Source organism: Miniopterus schreibersii (genome assembly GCF_964146895.1).
Source record: "Miniopterus schreibersii genome assembly, chromosome: 12".
Classification (NCBI taxonomy): Eukaryota; Metazoa; Chordata; class Mammalia; order Chiroptera; family Miniopteridae; genus Miniopterus; species Miniopterus schreibersii.
The window spans coordinates 6,305,265-6,317,736 of record NC_138112.1 but is presented as its reverse complement, the minus strand read 5'-3'; positions in this window follow the sequence as shown (position 1 = coordinate 6,317,736).

The following is a 12,472-nucleotide window of genomic DNA, read 5'->3' as shown; positions in this document are numbered from 1 at the left end:
CACAGCACATCATAATCTCAGGTATTAAATATTATTTGAACAAAGTCCTATGGGAGCCCAGAAAGAGGGCAGCTAATTCTACAAGGGTGTGAGGAAGAGTTTCAAAGAGACATTCGAATTGCATACTGAGAATGAACATGGGAAAGGACATGAGCAAAGTCCCTCCAGAGACAGGAAGCGGCAAGCACCAACCAGCGGCCTAAGCAGTGAGGCAGGCTTTTGGCTACATCAGAGAATAATTTGCCTAACTAGAGCAGTATTTTCCTTAAGTGGGCCCCGCCTGCAAGTTTCTCTCCTTCCTCCAGGTAAATACTGTGCACGCGCCATGGAGGATCACCAGCTGGTCTTGCGTGGGAGGCTTCCCGTGAGGAGACAGACTGAAGCCGTGGGTTAGGGATGAGGCAGGCCTTGCTTGCTCTACTGGAGGGGGAGCTTCCTCTCACGCCACCGCTGCTGCAAAGTCAAAGGCAGCTCCTTTCAACGTCTCCCACGGGCACAGCAAACTGCAGAGGGGAGTGAGGGAAACCATACTACTAGTAGGTTTAGGAAGTTCTTGCTGCAGAAGAAACGCCCTTGACGTCTTGGTTTTATCTTTAAAATTCTTGCCAATTTTTGTTTCATGCATTAATTTATCTATGTTTCTTTTAATGTAAAAATAATATTTGCAATCACTTCCTAGTGAGTGAAATAAGGCCTTGGCATGTTCATTTTATGGTTTCTCTTACCCCCAAGACACTGCCAAGTCCCTCGTGAAGCACTACTCCAAGTTCAGAGGCGTGATGTGAGGGCCAAGGAGTGTAACGCTCAGGTGTGGGTATTAGAAAGGAGGCAGCAGGAAGAATGAATGAGACCAGAGTCTGGGAGACCAAGTAAGAGTTAGCATTGGTTCTGAAGAGCAACACTGGTAGAAATGCAGAAGAGAGAACAGAAACAAAGGAGATTTTTTACATAGAGACTTGATTGGACTTGTTGTTAAATAGGAGAAACAAAATTCCCAGATGCCAAGTCTTCTCCCAACAGAGCTTCTGGCAGTCATTGTTGCTGTGTAACAAATGATCCCCTAACTTAGCAATTTCAAACCACCATTTTATTAACTCAATAACGGGCAAGGATCACCTGGAGTACCTTCACTCCTATGTCTAGTGGTTAATGCTGGCTGTCAATCTGGACCTCAGCTGAACCGTGGGCTGGAGCCATGTGGCTTGGGCTGGTTTGGGCTTCCTCACAATATGGCGGTGGAGCTCCAAGAGCGAGCATGCCTAAGGAGCAATGTGCATGGCCTTTTTACCGAGCTTGAAAGTCACGTAGCACCGCTTCCACTGCACTCTGTTGGCAAAGGCAGCCACAAAGTTCTGCCCATTGTCAGGCTCATGGACTCCACCACTGGCTGGAAAGAATGTCAAGGTGACACTGTAAGAAGACCATGTGGAATGGGAAGTTTTGTTGTGACCATCCTTGGAAAAGATAACCTGTCACTATGTTCTACCAAGAAACACTTTCATCAATTTTCACTGTAGTTGTGGGCCCATCTTATAACTGTGAGCAACTGAGAAAGAACCCTTGTTGCTTTCAGCTTTGCCTTCCCCCAACATCTAGCAAGTCTTGTTTTCAGAAGGGGTTAGTAAGAATTTGTGCAGTGAATAAATATGTTATAAAGAAATGAATAAACAAATGAATGAATAAATGAATGAGAAATGGGCTGCTGAAATGCCTCTATGGCCCCTGACATAGACATCCACGCAGAGAAACTGGAGCTCCTTGTAAGAAGGGACCACTTACGGAAGGTGGTTTTATTGCTCTCACATCCCTCCTGTATGTTCTCAGCTAATCTGCAATCCATTATTTATGTGTAGCCTAATTAAGGTTGTGAGTGGCTCGATCCTTGTTTATTTAAGTCTATCCCAGAAGATTGCCAAGATTAAATAAAATTACCTCCAGGCAGGCAAGCCTCTCCGGGGCTGGGGCTAGAAGAGGAGAGGAGACTGAGATGCCGCACCTTGGAAAACTTCATCCCTGTCTCCCACACAGGCACCCGTCCCGTGTGCCACATACCCTGCCCAGAGGCACAAGGGCCACCCACAGGCACAGGCATCCATGAACATGCCTGCAGGCACACAGGCTGCCCTGTTTAAATGCATCCACACAAATGTCCCTGCTCCTGTGGCTGCTGCCAATTCCAGCTCCCTTAATAAACAGTCAGATCATCTAGACCCAGCAAAAGTCAGTGAAGTCTGAAACTAACTAATCCAAATGATTAGCTCCTTGCAGCCTCTGACTCTACCCTTTTCTTGTAAAACCAAAGACCGGTTCTTATGTGGATGCTGGCCTTGTGCATTTAATGAAGAGAGAAGAGGGTTGGCTGGAGTGACAGGGATAGGTTAATATTTCTGGATGATTAGTGGCAAATTATAAAACATTTCAAAGAGCCATGTATATTTTTGCTCTATCCCTGAGCCTGTTCTTCTTTGGAACAGTAGTTAACCCATCAGTATCTCACTTGTACTCAGAGTTAACAGGACCCCCCATTCATGGGAAAACTTTGGGAGTTTGGGATTTGCTCACAAAGGCCATAGGGGACCTCAGGGTTTCAGAGAAAGAAGGGTATACTGGCCGCCGCTCTTAATACTCCAGCGGAGCCAAAAGACAGCCATTGGCAACGGGTTAACTAGAGTCGCGGCCTGGGGCACAATGATGAAGACGGGGTCCTAAGTCAAGAGCCAAGGGAAGGAAAGGATTGAGCTTCTCAGCACCGAGGAAGTGTAGGCAGCTTGCGATACGTTCATTTATTCTTTTATTTATCACTTATTGGGCAGCATCTCTATACCAGGAATTGTGCTAGGCCCTTTCCTCTGTTACTCCCAGTTTAAGGGGGGACATAGCTAAACTGATGCGTTGATTATGGAATGACAGGCTGTAGGACTGTCTGGCCCAGGGGTGATGAGGGTGTGCAGAGGGGCCTCTCAGCCAGGCTCAGGTTTGGTGACAGCTCGGAGTTGGTGAGGGCTCAGCTCAGAGTTAGTTGACTTTGGGGGGGGGGGTGACAGAGAGAGAGGGAATGGGACTAGAGGATGGGTAGGGAGGATGGTGGGGGGTGGTATTCTAGAGAAGTGACTGCTTGAACAAAGACGTAATAATAACAGTAGTAGTAGAAATGGCACTACTGCCATAAATAACTGGCATAGTGTAAAGTGCTTTGTATGTATTATTGCATTTAATCTTAAAATAAATCTAAATTCTCCCCATTTTACACAAAATATAACTAAGGCACACTTAGATAAAGAAATTTTCTCAAAGTAAGAGGTGAGGAAGTTGGGATTTAAACCCAGGAGCATAGTGGGGCTGCAGCGCTCTTCTGCCAAACGCAGTAGGGCAACTGTTCTTTATCTTATAAGCAATTATGTTCGTGGAGGGATTTTAAGCAGGGAAGGGACTAGTCAGAGTTGTGTCTTAAAGGCCAGACTGGATGCCAAGGAAGTAGAAAGGGATTTGAGGGTGGTAACGCTGGCGGTAAGGTGACTGGTTAGGAGGGCTGCAAGTTGCAGGTGAGAGGTAGGAGTGTCGAAATGGGGCTGTGGACAAGAAGAGTCAAACTTGAGAAATGCTTGAGATAAAAGCTTGGACTGTATCAGTGACTATCTGAAAGTGACAGGGACATGAGAAGAAAGAACAAAGACTCCCCCATATACAGGCAGAGTGTGTGGAAGGCCATTAACCGTCTAGAAAATGCTGGAGGCAGGTGGGTGTGGGGCGTCCAGGTGAAGGGAAACATGGAGAGAGATGCTGCCTGGAGCTGTAGGCTGGCGGACTGAAGTGCTGTGGGACATGCAATGGACCATCACAAGTCACCTGGGTGAGAGAACCAGAAGCTGAGCTGGAGAGTCATCCGCATAAAGCTGGCAGTTAAAACCAGGGGAGGGGAGGAGATTTTCCAGGGAGGCAGCTGTGCGGGAAGAGAGGAGGCCCCCACAGCATCCACATTCAAAGAGAAGCTGGAAAGTTGTCCATGGGAAAAAATATCTAAGAAATAGGTGGAGAATCTAGAAAAAAAAATGGAACCATAATAAATAAAGGAGCAGAGAATTTCAAGGAGGAGAGAGTGATGATTAATCTAATGATACAGAGAAGTCTAGAAAAAGGACTGGAAAATGTCCCTGGTTTAATAACATGAGGTCCCTCAGTGACCTTTGTCAGAGCAGCTCAGTGAGGTCATGGGGTAGGGGACGGGAGGGAGGTAAGCCAGGTCCCAGGGAATGCAGTGAATGCGAGTCTTGAAAACAGGCGGAGTAGATCAATCTTCTAGCACCTTATCTAGATGGGAAAAGAAAAACGCGAAGGACCCAGGGTCCTTAAAGCGTGAGGAAAGGAACAAGCTGGAAGAAGTTGACAGCAGAGGGCGAGAGAGCACAGCAGGGAAATGAGGTCCCGGGTGATGGGAGAGCGAACCTCGAGCAGGAAGACGGTCCCTTCCTGACGGTGGGAACGGATCAGGGAAGAGGTTGCTAGAGCCAAATGGTGAACACGAGAGACAAGCCGCATCACTTCAATTTTCTGATTTTTTAAATGAAGTAATGGATGAAGACACCGCTTAGAGTGGGAGGGAAAATTGGAAGGAAGCATGAGAAGGGAGAGGGGATGAGGTGTGGGGAGGGGGAGGGGGAGGCACGGCGGGGGGGCGGGGGAGAGTGGGAGCTCTCCAGGACAAAACTATTGGCCAGCTGTGCTACAGAGCTCAGGGTGTCCCTTGGTTAAAGAATTTCCCCTGAGAATTCTCAACAGATCAGGCAAAGGTTGCAGACCCATTGCCGGAGGTTGCCAACAGAGTAGAGTGATGACAGAGTCCATTAGGTACATCAACGCTAAGGTCACTGGTGACTCAGCTGTGGCCATGGTGTCTGTTTTGCATGTTAAAAGAGCTAAGGTATGTAAGGCCCCCAACACGGTGACTGACACTTAGTTAGCCCTCCATAAATGTTGGCTCTTGTTAATAGCCATTAGTTGGTGATCTCCAAGGTCATTCCCTATCTTAAATGATAAAATCTAATATTATTCTATTCTACCAAAGGAAGAAAATGGAGATACAGGCTAACATTTTAACATAAGAGTTTTTAAGATTAACCCCAAAGAAATTTCCAACGGGAAGGCCTGTAAAACGCCCATAAAGGCCATTAAAGAAGATGACAGAATCCCGGATGAGACGGGGATCAGGGTGGATTCCTACGTGTCTGGGGCACGTTCGATGCAGCCCTTCCTTGAGGCCGGGAACAATCCCAGTCATGTGGGTGGGTCTTTCTTCTCTGGGAGGGAAGAAATGGTCTTGACCCATAATGTTAAATCCAATCTACTAAGAACAGCTGCCTAGGGCACTGGCAGGAGAGGTAAGAGACCAGCTCGTTATGTCTGCCACATGCTCCGAAGGGGACGGCAGCATGTTTGTTTTCCCTGACGCGGCCCCGGCTTTTTCCTCCGTAAATGAAAAGCCAAGGTCTAGGGAAAGCAAATGCCTGGACTAGCACTTTAGGAAGCTCTGGACTACAAGCCTGGTTTGCAACTTACGGCCCAGAATTCTGTCCCCACACTGTGCTGCCATTTCCCAGACACTTACAAACCATGCGGACATGGCATCAATGACCACTGAGGGCCTAAAACCTGCAGTGAAGATCAAGCAGCAGGAGATTCATGAATCGAGGCTGTTTTCACGTCTGGGCCCAGGGGAATCATCATTTAGCATCAATAAGCCGGAGCATAACCAAGAGTAATCCTTGGCAAAAGCCAAGTGCTAAGGGAGCCGGGCTCCTGCTGTGAACTACTAAGTGAGCAGTTTAAGCTTATTTGAAGCATGTAAAGGCCTAAGGGCCTACACGTGGGCTCCAGTAGCTTTAAGCAGAGGCTATTTCAGCTAGAATAACGTTGTTTGGTACCTAATGCTCATCAAGCACCCAGGGTGGTTGGCCCAATTATAGAATTAACATTGCTCATATCTGCTCAGCCAAATAGAAGGTAACTACTCTATAAAGGGGCCAGGCATGTAAAATTAAACAGGGAGGAGAGGCCTCTAATTGCTCTCATTTTTTGCCCAGAAGCATGGTGCCAGGCTCAGAATCTCCCAAGCAGATGGAAGGAAGGCAGGGGTGGAGAAGGGATAGGAAAATCACCTCGCTTCATCAAATACCTCCTCCCACTCCTGTGTCTTCTCTCTCTCTCACACCTCCTGGCTCCTTTCGTTCAATCTATTAATATTTCAAGTCTTTCTACTTCCTCTCCTCAGCCCAGTCCACAAGTAGGTTCGGGTTGGTGAAATAAAAAGAGCACCAGGGTCAGAAAGATCTGAGTTTGAATTATCCCTTCACTAACCCAAGCTGTGTGATCTCGGACAGTTCACTGAGCCTCTCTGAGCACAATTTGCTCATCTGAGAATGTGAGCTAGTAAATACTCTAGTAGTTACCTCTCAGTGTCATTCTGAAACAGAAGCAGGATGCCAGCTGTGAAAGGCTTTAGCATAGCGTGCCGTGCTCAGAGAATGCATCTCTGATGCTAATGAGTCAGTCTTATCCTCTGAGACTCACATGAAATTGGCCCATATCCCCAAACCCACTCATCAAAGAAAACACATTCTTTCCAAAGATTCTCGGAGGAGGCATTTAGGCTTCTCCTGGTTACCTCTGAATGTGTTCTGTTTGGGGCTCATGTTATTGCCTAGTAAGATGCTATCCCCTTTCGAGCCCGAACAAACTAAGCCTGGACGCCACCCTGATCCTCCCGTGCCCTGCACTCCGGCTCTCAGGCTGTGCGTGCAGCAGGCTTGCACTGAAGTGTGAAGAAACAGAGACACGTGTGCCAAACAACTGAACTGATTATGATTCGCTCTCTTATTTTCAAATGTCCTTCAACCGCCCCCCCCCCCGATTTCCTGCCCACTCCCTATCTCCTCTCTTTCTGCACACCCCAGACCCCAAATTCCTGTTCCTTTCTACACAGAGAGGTTTGCTTATTTCCTTATTTTGCTGTGTCTTCCTGCACTGTGCCTGGAGTCTCATCTTTCAGATCCAAAACACCTGGTGGAAGTATTTTTCCAACCAAAGCCAGCCCCTCCCTAGGAGGCAGTCTGGTGCCAGCGGTAATACAGCCTTCACGTTCTCCCTCCTGTGCATATTCTCAGTCCACAAAGTTAGTGAGCTCTTCCCTTCTTCATACTAAAACCTGTCTCAGCCCACCTTGCCCCGAATTCTCTCTCCCATGCCCAGTAGGCCTCTGGAGAAGAAGGCATCCTCCCCGGGAGCCCACCCTTCCTTCACTGTGCAAGGAGTCGCTCCCACCGCTAGCCTGGGACTGCTCTCTGCTAATTCAGCTTTAACTCGCCAAATCCAGCAACCTTACCCCATTCGCTGTAGCAACTGACACCGCTGGCAATGCCCTCTCTCCGGCCCAGTGCCATCGTCACCGCTCGTCCGCCCCAGCTCCAAGCGCTCTTTGCCTTTGTGAAGGGTCCCCTCTTCTCTACCCACCTTGAGCGTGCGGACACTGCCTTCCGTCGGTAACCCCCTCTCCTCCCTACGTGGCCCTCGCAGCCATCGTATCCAGGCCCCCAGTTCCACCCCCAGGGGGCCGGTGAAGCTTACGGTTCCCTCTGCTGTAGTTCCCCCCGGGGCTCACACCGCTTGGGGGCGCCTCCTGGAAACCTCCACCGGCGCGGGAGCAGCCAGCTGCAGCTCACAGGGCCGCCTAGCTCACGGTCCCCCCGTCCCCCTCCAAGCCCGCCTGCTGGGCATCGCCCTGTTCAGGGAGAGAATCGCCAGCCCGCCCCCCTTGGCATCCACTGACTCACTCAGTAAACATTTACGGGGCCCTCTCCCAGGTGATCTCTTTAGTCCCATGCCTGAGATAACACCTATATGCCGACAATTCCAAATTTATCTCTCAGCCCAAAGCTCTCCTCTCGGCTGCGACTGATGCCTCTTTCCTCTCAGGCACCTCAAACTCAGCATCCCCAAACGGGGCTCTCACCTCCTCCCCACCTTTCACTGTTCCTTTTCCAATCAAACCCACTTTAGTAAACAGAGCCTCCAAATACGCGTTTACTTCAGCAAAGACATGGGCATGGCCCCGACTCCCCCTCCTCGCCGCGGGGTTCAGCCCACTCGCAGCTCTCGCGACTTACCCGAAATCCGCCCTTTCCTCCTGGCTTGCTCCCACCCCCTGGGCTTGGCTGGAATCACGTTTCCCGTGGACAGTTTCTGCAGCCTCCTGAGTGGGCTTTCACTCCCTTCCTGCTTCCTCACAAACTCATCCAGACCCCGAACAAGAAAAATCTCCTAAAACAGAAGCAGGATCCTGCTATTCTTCCATCAGCGGCCTCCCGTTTGTCTTAGAATAAATTCCAAATCCCTATTATGCCCCATAAGCGCTGGTTGTCTCTCCAAGTCCTCAGGTCTCTCCGCAGTAGCTCAGCTTCTATACATTCCTCAAATGAGGAGCAACCCCCTCCTTCAGGCCCTGGAGACTTTGAATTGTTCTTTTCTGGCTGAGATGCTCTCCCTGCAAGTGGCCCCTTCTTTACCTTCAAGTCTCCTCATAAATGTTACCTCCTTCCAGAAGCCTTCCTGACACTCCTAGGTAGGTTTGGATCCACTAACCTGCCATGATCTTCTATTATTCCACCTTGACCCTCTCCTTTACAGTATTTAAGCTCTTTCTGGACTTTTGCTCTTGCTTGTTTATAGCCTGCCTCCTCCATGAGGGTTGATTTATTTTGTTTTCCAGAACATGTTTGTTTTGTTAACCACTAGATTCCCGGCACCGAGAACATTGCCTGACACATAGTAATTGCTCAATAAATATATGTTGAATGAATGAATGGTTGGAAAAAAAGAATCTTTCATACGCGTGAAGCATTGGATAAGACAGAATCCTAAAAAATTAAAAATTAAAAAAAACATGGTCTTTGCTCCCCAGGGATGACCCACCCAGTAAAATGTAAACTTCTCATTATAAATCAGAGTTGTCTCCCCTGCGAGAGGCAAGGTTAAGTGGTGTGGGAACGCAGAATAAGAACGACCAGCTTGAGGGATCTGTGGACTTCACATGAAGCTCACAAATGGGCAGAGGGGCATGACACAGAGAGGGCTTTGCTAGATTTTAATTTTTATATATAGTTGATTGAATTGAAATTGAAATTTATTTCTTGCACTTTAGCTTAAAGTCAACTTAGGTAACCACCTGATGCTGAAGATAAAAGCTGAGAATTTTGCATATCAGTACTTTTAACAAGATAGTTAATTGGCTGGTATGTAAAATGCATTTCCCTTCCCTCACCCCCAAAAAGAGAGTCCAAAAATTCTACTCAGTCTAGTGTACCAATATTTTGAATTCAAAGGCACATGCTTCCATTATAGATGAACTGAATTAAGAACAGAACAAGGGTTGTGTCATAGTCACTACGTCTTCTTCTTAGCATGTATGGCAGTCATCCTAGGCTACGTTACACTGTGGTAGCAAATGACCCCAAATTCTTAGCGGCTTCCACATGGAGGCTTATTGCTCATTTGTGTGACACGGGTGCTTGAGTCATCTTCACTTCCTGACTCGAGCTGAAACAGCAGCTCCCATTGCGAACACATCGGTCTGCAGGCAGAGGCGGGAAAGAGACGGTTAAACCAAGCGATGGCTCTTGAAACTTATGTTTGAAAGTAGCCAGTGTCACTAGCAGTCACATTTCCTTGGCCAAAGTTGATCACTTGGCCAAGACTGGCATCACCGAGTCAGGGGTGCGAAATCCCTGCAAATGCTTCGTGGTAAAAATACAACCTACCATGACATATATAATTCAAGTTTATGGCTTACATCATTTCCATTACTGTAAGGATGCTGGGAAATATACATGATCTAAACAAGGAGTGCACTTAGAGGCAATAGCTGATGCCAGTGACGAAGTGAGGCAGCAGAAAATATCAAAGACACAAGTTTCTCATCCTATCAGCCTAATCCTGCAGAAGCAGAATGTAGAATTTTCTACAGGATTTCAGGTGCAACATCCATATGAACAAAACAGCAGTTACCTCTTTGAGATCAAGTTAAAATAACTTTCAATCCATAAAAAAGAAGTTTTCTTCAAAATGTAATTTCGGGATAAAATTAGAAGCATTTGTATCCCGCATGTTTTATGAACTGGCAATTATTGTATACAGAATTTTTGAGTTGGCTTCAAGAAGTAAAAATGTTTTCTTTGTATGTGATAGACATTCTCAAAAAATAAATTTAAGATCAGACCCATCAGCTTCTCAATCATATCTTGAGGTGCAAATTCAAATAGATGTTTTAAGAAGGGTCCTGGCTATTAGTTAAAGCAAACACTAAGCTACAAGCTCCTCAGTAGCAGAGCAGGCCTTGCATAGCTGTGAATCTCAGGCAGCGATCAGTGCCCGGTTCTCGGTAAGTGCTCAATATATATTCCATGCTGACGCTCTTCCGGAGGCCAAGTTATACCAAATTTCAAAGTGCTCATTCAACTTGATGCCGAAATTCCAAGGCTAGAAATTTACCCTAAGAAAAACAATGGAGATGTTCACCGAGAAAATAATTGGTGATATGCAGGATGTTTATTACTGTCCCGTATATAATAGCAGGAATTATTAAAAACCCAGATATTTAACAATAGATTACTAGTCAAATACATTATGCTCCATGATATAATGAAGTATTATACGATTATGAAAAACCATATTGTCAAAGAACATTTCATTGCAAGGGGAAATAAAATATATTATGTGGGAGAAAGAGCAGTTAGATAACTAGGGGATACCATAAAATCTCGCTTTAACAAAACGCATATATAAATGTGTGTACGTATATTCACACACATGCATACATCATACATACATACATCGTACATACACACACATATATATATATATCTGAGTGAAACAGAAAAAAGATCTGTTACAAGGGAAAAAACATATTTCTTTCTGGCTTGTAAAGACTGCGGATCCTTTGCCCCCAGAGAGAGGGAACCGGTGGGGATGCGGGGAGAGGAGGGTGCGGCTGGGGGACAGTAAGGCTCTGTGGCAGGACCCGCACCAGGCAAGGAGCGAGGCGGTGGCAGCTGGTGGGAAGTTGGGGCGCGGAGAACCCAGGTGCCTCCTGGAGACTAGTAGAAATGAAGTGTAGCTGTGCGGGTGCGCCGTGCCGTCTCCTCGGCCTCCCCCGACAACGTGGCAAACCCAGCTGGTTCCCTTCGCTTGAAGGTGGGTCTCCGGGGCGGGGGCGAGGGTGCCCGAGGGCTGCAGCTGCGCCCGGGCCTCCAGGAAGGAAAAGGCGCCCAGCTACTCAACAGTCATTAGCTTTGGGTTCAGGAAAAGGTGATCGCCACCCCCTCTTTGTGCTTTAATGGATTTTCCAAGTTTCTGTAATGAATTTGCATTACTATTATAATAAGAAAAAATGTTATTTTAAAAGACCAAATTGATGTCAAGTGAATGAATAAGTGAAGACATCGATGAATGAAGGAATGAACGAATCAGAGAAGCGGTTGGCCCGGGCGACGGAAGCACAAGCAGGATCCTGATCCACAGATTTGCTTGCTCTCGTTTCCTGCTGCGGACATCAGGGAGCCTCTAGCTTTACGTGAAACACATTTTTAAAAAACAAAACAGAAACTGCTCCTCAGATGGGAGCAATGTTTTCATGCGCTCTGCTCTTCAACATTGCAAAATGCCTCCACCTCCTCCCACCGGGTCATGCCCACACGCTCTTGTGTTTCCCCCGGGACTGTGGCCAACACCCCCGGAATTCACGAGCACACAATTCCATGAAATCAAAGAGAACCGGCCCAGGTGAAGAGGCAGCTTTTACAGAGCAGCCTGCCTGCCTTCTTTGCAATTCTGTGGCTCTGCGTTTACATGGCCTTATAATATCAGCGCATGTGTGTGTACGACATGTACAGGTGTGAAGTCAAGGCTGCAGATTGAAAACATACTTAACACACACCCAGACACATTCAGCCTGAACCAGTGCCAAGCCACGTGTGCTGAACGTGTCAGCAAACTGTCTGATTTGTTCCCATCGCACCGTGAACAGTCAGGCAGGGCTGGGAGGCGGGGCCGCTGTGCTGGGGGGACCTAGAAAGGCTTCTATGGAAAGCATATTGTTTACCCATATGGGCTGGTGGGGATGGCAGCTGGGTGAGGACCTTGCCGGCTGCCAGGCCAGGAGACGAGCAGCCGGCCCGAGTCCCTGAATCCAGGCTGAGGACGGCTCAAGGGCACAGGGAGTTTCTGGAATATTTGGGGAGGACAATTACTGGGTGGTTCCGGGGAGGGGAGGGGAGGGGAGGGGAGGGGAGGGGAGGGGAGGGGAGGGGAGGGGAGGGGAGGGGAGGGGAGGGGAGGGGAGGGGAGGGGAGGGGAGGGGAGGGGAGGGGAGGAGAGGGGAGGAGAGGAGAGGAGAGGAGAGGAGAGGAGAGGAGAGGAGAGGAGAGGA